Source organism: Berghia stephanieae, chromosome 4, assembly GCF_034508935.2.
Source record: "Berghia stephanieae isolate SIO BIC M18660-M18661 chromosome 4, UCSD_Bste_1.3, whole genome shotgun sequence".
In the NCBI taxonomy this organism is placed as follows: Eukaryota; Metazoa; Mollusca; class Gastropoda; order Nudibranchia; family Aeolidiidae; genus Berghia; species Berghia stephanieae.
The window spans coordinates 41,914,310-41,921,819 of NC_088363.1; the positions used below are offsets into that span (position 1 = coordinate 41,914,310).

Below are 7,510 nucleotides of genomic sequence, written 5' to 3' on the forward strand. Positions count from 1 at the left end.
ACTGGGCAGTTTGGCCGTAGGTGGTCTCGGAGTGTTTGTCTATCATGAGTACTCATTGATATCGCTTAGGAAATAGCATTGCCAGGCATTTTTGGAAATAGGTGGCCATGTTGATTTATTTGTTATAACTTATAACCAATACGAATAGTTAAAATAATATGTTGATGTACAGTATACAGTGTCTACAACACATCAAAAATAACGAGCGCTTTGTTTATCTATATCATCATTGGCAACAAAACACAAAAACTGGAATAATTGAAATATAAAATTGTCAGGCGTCAAGTCTCGTTCTACATGTTACGTGTTGCTGTTGGTCTGGGGCCCTTTGTAAAGCGCTTTGGCCACATTTAGTGGATACTGCTCAGTATAAAAGCTCTCTTTTTTAAATTAACACATACATGGTAAGCAGAGAGGTCACGTGCTGTGTCTGTTCTACTCTCTTCTTGTGCGGCTATATGGTCTTGTGGTATGACACTCGCTTTCGGATCTGAAGGTCCTGGATTCGAGCCTCGCGCTCAGCGCATAGTTGAGTAATTGGAAAAGGCTCTTTACTCACATTCTCTCACCGTACTTAGGTGTAAAATGAGTACCTGGCCATTAACAGCGTTGTCTTTGTCCGATAAATTGTAATATCGCCTAACAGGCGTCATGTCCCGTCCTACATGTTAAATGTTGCTGTTGAGCAGGGACCCCTTGTAAAGCGCTTTGAGCACATTCAGTGGATATTGCGCTATATAAAGCTCAATTTTTAAAATATTTTTTCTCCTTTTTCCAGTTCTCTTTCTATCTATCCATCCATCTATACATCTATCTGCATATTCATTGTATATTTTTTTACATTTTTGTGCATTTGCATATATATATATATATATGTATGTATGCATTGTCGCCATAGGTTCTCAAATTTGTGTTTATACGTTTTTATACATGCCACGTCTGTAAACGAATTTCCATTTTTTTGGATGAATAAAGTATATATTATTATTATTATTTTATTATTATTATTATTATTATTATTATTATTATTATTATTATTATTATTATTATTATTATTATTATTATTATTATTATATTTTATTATTATTATTATTATTATTATTATTATATTATTATTATTATTATTATTATTATTATTATATTATTATTATTATATATTATTATTATTATTATTATTATTATTATTATTATTATTATTATTATATTATATCTCTCTCTCTCTCTCTCTCTCTCCTCTCTCTCTCTCTCTCTCTCTCTCTCTCTCTCTCTCTCTCTCTCTCTATTTTTTGTTTTTGTTTTTTGTTTTTTTTAACTATCCACTTGTCGAATTGATCTCTCTGACTCTGTGCCTTCCTTATTCTCTCTCACACACATCACAAAAACCGCGCACACACACACACACATACACGCACACACACACACACACACACACACATTTCACACACTCACATTTTACACACACAAAAACATCTCACACAAACAGATCTTACACACAAACCTCACAAAAAATGCCTCCCACACATCTACACACACAACACACTCACCTCACAAACAAGCACATACATACACCTCACAAACAAATGCACACAACACAAACACACACACACACACACACACACACATCCACACACCAAGATATCTCAAGTACCCACACACTCAGACAAAGAATGACCACAGAGCTATCCATAATGTTGGTTATGAAACCCAAGCGTGACCGTCCATAACACACACTGAGATCAGGAATAAAATTAACATTACCATAACTATTAACATACCATTAACATGGCATTACATTATTATCGTATATCATTATCACCATCGTCGTCTTCGTCGTCGTGTGCGGAGTTCTGTATCTGTAGCTGTACGTCAGCCGATCCCAACGCTATCATCTTCCTTTTTACTTGTTTCGGAATAAAATAATTTGTTCTAAAACAAAATTGAGCTTTTGTAATGCGCAATATCCACTTAACGTGCCCAAAGCGATTTACAAAGGGTCCCTAACCAACAGCAACACGCAACATGTAGAACGAGATTTGACGCCTGTTTGACGCCAGAGACAACGGTGTTAACGACCAGTACTCATATTTTACACCTGCGTACGGTGAGAAAATGTGAGTAAAGAGCCTTTTTCAAGGACTCAATTATGCACCGAGCGAGGCTCGAACCCAGGACCTTACGATCCGAAAGCGATGTAATATTATTTACGATTAAAAAAAATTCACCTTCTAAAACTAAAACTGTACATTTCGCTGCTTCCCTCTCAGAAAAGGACTCCGGCAAGAGACAGGACAAAACCAAGTATCCCATCCCAAGACAAAGACAGAACGCATTCTAAAAAAAAAAAAACAGATGTAGGGGAATATAAGACATAGAAAGTGACCTCCTGTCCACCATGGGAGGTCAAAAGTCCTCACTCAGAGACATCTAAGTTGTTCCGACATGGTACCATATTAAACTTTTAAGGCGGTGGTTACAAATAACATGCGACGTATTCGTTTTTTTAAACAGCGCAATATCTACTACACATGCTCAAAAAGCGCTTTACAAGAAGTCCCTAGCCATTTGTTAGGCGATATTACGATTATTTCCAAAAGAGGCGACGCTGTTAACGGTCATGTCCTCATTTTTTACCTGAGTATGGTGAGAGAATGTCAGTAAAGACACTTTTCCAAGGACTTAAATATGCGCCGCTCAGAGTGATCCTCGAACCCAATACCTTCCTGTCCGAAGGCAACAGCCATACTAAAAGGCCACATAGCAGCAAATGTCGCATACAGATCATAAAAATCGAATACATATTTATTCAGACTGACTTTTTATTTGCTCTTACTCAAATGTACCCCTAGTAAAATGCAACGTGATCCGAAAATAAGATATTTTGAATTCAACTCAAAGAATGACCTAGGCACAGGGACAAGGTTCACATGAAAAGTAAATACACCTACTTAAATTCTTACAATATACACATTACGGCTGTGTTTGTTTTTCAGAGTTTTACGCGCTTACAACACATTAAGGTCATATCAGCGCCATTAAAAAGGAAGAACATGGGATAGTAATACGTTCTAGAATTACAATTAAAGCACCCAAGAAAAAGTAAGACAAAGGAGAATTGTTGAGATCACCTAAAAGTCTTATCCAGTCACAAGTACAGGTCCCGACTGAAAGAGGAACACACTCAAATGTTTACAAACCATAATATAATATGTAAACTAAACATAATACATTACATAACAGAGAGATGATTTACAAGAAAAAAAATATAATCTCCCAAAACCAACTCTACATTTGACTGTTTCTCTCTCACCAAGGGTATCCTGTCAGGGCCAGGACAAAACCAAGTAATCTCATTCCAAGACAAAGACAGAAAGCATATTGGAAAACAGATATAGGGGGATAGAAGACACTGAAAGTAACTATGGGAGGTCAGGAGCCCCACCCATTATTGCTGTGTATCAAAAATGCGTGATATAGATAGAATGAAGTGGACGTCACTCGGGTCTTTGTTATTGTTTTTTGTCATCCACGTTTATGAGTAATTCTCACTTAACTGTATTATTCAGACTATAACAGTTCATGGTTACACAGGATTTTGTGTGTTGATCCCTTATACTTCCGGATGACAATGTTGTGAGCTTCTTAGCCAAGCGCATACTATTTATAGAAAGATTATCTACAGTTAAGATTTACACAAACACGATTTGTAAAACTTTTGGCTCAAAAAGTGATTTATGATGATGAAAATAGTGAGCACATTTTCTAAGATTGCGTTGGCATCGTGTCTCCATTGTGATGTTATTACGTAAACAAATCAATTTAGAAGAAGATGATAAGAAGTTTTCTGATTTGTCTAAAATTGACATTTCAAAAGTTGATCTTTTATATAGCGCTATCTCAACTAAACGTGCTCAAAGCGCTTTTCAAAGGGTACCTGACCAACAGCAACACGTAACATGTAGAACGAGACATGACGCCTGCTAGGCGATATTACATTTTTTTCGGATAGAACAATGTTGCTAGCGGCCAGGAACTCATTTTACACCTGAGTACGGTGAGAGAATGTGAGTAAAGAGCCTTTTAGCAAGGCTCGAACCCAGAAAAGCGAGTGTCATACCACAAGACCACACAGCCTCACTTTAACCCGTGGTAAAACTGACCTGCCCTATTCAGCTTAGGGGTAATTGTTTGTTTGTTTTTAAGGGTTTTACGGCGCTTTCAATTCATTAAGGTCATATCAGTGTCAGTAGAAAGGAAGAAAATGGGATAGTAAGCAATATAAATTACAATTAAGTCATCTAATAAAAGTTAAGAGAAAAGGGGAATTGGTTCAAATGGGGAAACAGATGTAGATTCCAAGAGCATTCTATCAAAGTACTTAGTTTGAGATTACCTAAAAGTCTCAGACAGACACACGCACAGCTACCCACTAAGAGGAACACACTCAAATGTTTACAAATCAAAAATAATATGTTAACAAAACATATTACAGTGCATAACAGAGAGATGATTTACAAGGGAAAAAACATCATCTCCCACAACTAACTATACATTTGTATGTTTCCCTCCCAGCCAAGACTCCGACCAGGGTCAGGACAAGTAATCTCATTCCAAGACAAAGGCTGAAAGCAAGTTGGAAAACAGTCATAGGGGGATAAATTTGGAGGACAGAAGACGGGTAGATAATTACCCCCCAAAAATAGATTAATTTTCTTAATTAAAATACATAATTCTAAGAACTGGGAGTTTACTAACAAGAAGGGAATACACCCCCCCCCCCCCCCCCCAATACAAGCATGTCCAGATGTACCAGATGCATCTCCTCTAAGAATCCCAGCCAGTGCTAGAGCAAAAACAAGTAATCCCAGTTAGAAAACAATATAGACAGGGAAATCAGAAGACGTAGTATGTGTTACTGCCGATGCCCATCATATGGAAGTCAGGACACCATCCCAGCGACACTTTTAGATCGTTTAGGTGTAAACAACAAGGAAGACAAGGAAACAGTCAGATACTCAATATTTCAGATCTAAAGTGTTTCTAAAGAAAGAGATTTGAAAACAAAGCACGTATTATAAAATATAAATGGTTTATTTTTTACTTAATTTTTAATATTTCAAGTAGATATCAAAACACACGAGAGAACATGAACGGTGATGGGGGAGAGGGGAGGGGGTGCGGCATTCGGGGATTTAGGAGGGAGGTGGGGGAGATGGACGTTTTGAACTGCGAATCACTGGAGTGAGGTTAGACATTTCTGACATTATATTAAAATTTGCATAAATCTTGTTGATAACTGGTAATCTAAGGTAATAATATTGTAACAGTAAGATATATTTTATTTATTTTAGCAACACTTGTATGTCAAACTGTTGTGATTCAAGAAGTTAAGCGGAGCTTGCACTTTTTTATAGTCACTTCAGTGTCATTAAGTCATATTTACAGCAAACGTGTCAATTATAGTATTTATCGATAACGCTTACAAAATATCATTTTACAGTAATCGAAATCACTCCAAAACTTTCCACGTTGCGGATAAGAACACCAGTCCAACCCAATACATACACAGTCAAGATATCAAAAATCTAAAGCTCGGTCATCCTGTTTAAACTCCGCCGCAATAAGATTTAATTTTACATCATCTTACATATTATTCTAATCCGGTAGTTTTTTTTTTTTTTAGTTTTTTTTTTAATTAACCTAAATCGAAAAAGAAATTGTTTCAATTGATGTTAGCTGCAATTCCAACATCCTTTGACTCTCTACGAGTCACAATCCTCGGCCAATCCATCTCACAAAAAATGTTTGTTGTAATAACTAATAATCTCAATTGTTTTTGGTAAGAATGGCATTGCATGAAAAAAAAAATAATTAAAAATTAGTGTCGTAAAAAATCTATCTTCTAGTTTTCAAACATTTAGCACAAGAGTTTTGAAAAATATTAAAATGAAATCTTCCAAGTACTTCAAGGACCGGATGGGTTTTTTTTAAAGCTATAAAATTTGGGGGAGGGAAAAAAGTTTTCACAAGGATTTCAAAGACATGACATAACTGTCAAAGAGTTTTTGTGAATTGCTGGTCAAATTTATTTGTACTGGCGTTGAATTGCAGCCCAAATAATGAATCTTACACAAATTTCCATTGAGCATTTTAACTGCTTATCATTTCAAAAAAAACACACACAAACACACACATACACACACACAAACTGAAATGGATAGTGTTATTGTTTTTTAACTAGTTGAAGATATATTAGACCAAATATAAAAGGCACTTGTATCTTTATATAAAAAGTTGACAAAATTCCTGTCCATGAAGTCAAGGGACTTCCACACAAAATTATTTTCAATCGGTCGTTAATTTTTTATTCTTGACAAATCCATTGTTAAATCATAGCATTGTTTTAACATAAGAAGGAATTTTTGAGGAAAAAAAATGTTGACAATTTTTATTTGATGTAATTCCTGTCAATATTCCAAAAAAAATCAACTGTTGTGAAAGGCAACTATTCAAACATTCAAGAATTAAATAATTTTACTCAGTCATACTTAATACACAACTATACATTAAATTGGTTTTTAAGTACGCATGCGCAGTGAAAATAGAGTTAAGTAGTTTAGAAAACGATGCAAAAACATAAATAAATACATACATGATTAATTAATACAAGAAAACAAAAAAAAATTATTTATATTTTAAAATTCCAATAATCGCCGCGTAGAATTTAAACGATGAGTCATTTGTGTTGTGGACAGACGTATCAACACCTACACCACCGACGTTACCAAGGGCCTGTTGTCTTCATCAGCGTAGTGTGGATTACAAACTATTTGTGTAAAGGTGGAAGAGAAAAAAGAAAATGGATATCTATGGATTTGAGAGTACAGCGAGGCGACCCAACCCTCCTGAAATGCCTCCTAACCTCTCACAAAACTGGTGTGAGATCTTAAAATTAAAAGTTTGTATATATAATTTCTTTTTACAACAAAGTTTGTCATTGAAGTAGAATAATTATGTTTCCTGTTGTGATAAAGGGAGGGGGGAGGATTGGATGAAAATGAGCATCTAACTCTAGTTTATGGCGGTTCCTTTTTTTTTAATCGAAAATTTCCTAAATTGACTTGTGTTTAAAGATTGTAGCACATGCACAATGAGACCAGGCAAATAGAGTGGTGGAATATAGATGTTTAAATCGGGTGGCCATAAACACTTTCAAAAACACTTTGACGTGGCGGAAGGTTGTCTTAGTTGATCACACAGAACAATTTGTTAGTTTAACTTAATCTAAGTTGTATTAGGTATAATAATTCATTCTATACAATACATTGCATCAAATCTATCATATACAGTATATTCATATATTATGTATATTGACCATATAAAAATGACCAGAGCATAATATACAAAATAAAAGAGGAAGAAAATGGGACAACTACACCTCTGCTATATTTCTACCTTGACGGCCATTTTTATAAACACACATTATTTAAACCAACTTCCGGTTTTTGACAAT

The 7,510-nt window shown here is 35.2% G+C and overlaps 1 protein-coding gene across 2 annotated transcripts in view; it reads right to left on the reverse strand.

The window, feature by feature from the left end:
• Positions 1–5,069: 5,069 nt before the first annotated feature.
• Positions 5,070–7,510, reverse strand: part of LOC144970599 (sodium-dependent proline transporter-like) — a 67,486-nt gene continuing 65,045 nt past the window's right edge. For both annotated transcript variants that reach the window (XM_078910390.1, XM_078910388.1), the window contains exon 15: positions 5,070–7,510. This exon is cut by the window's right edge and continues 763 nt beyond it. The gene's annotated coding sequence lies outside the window, so the exon portion shown is untranslated.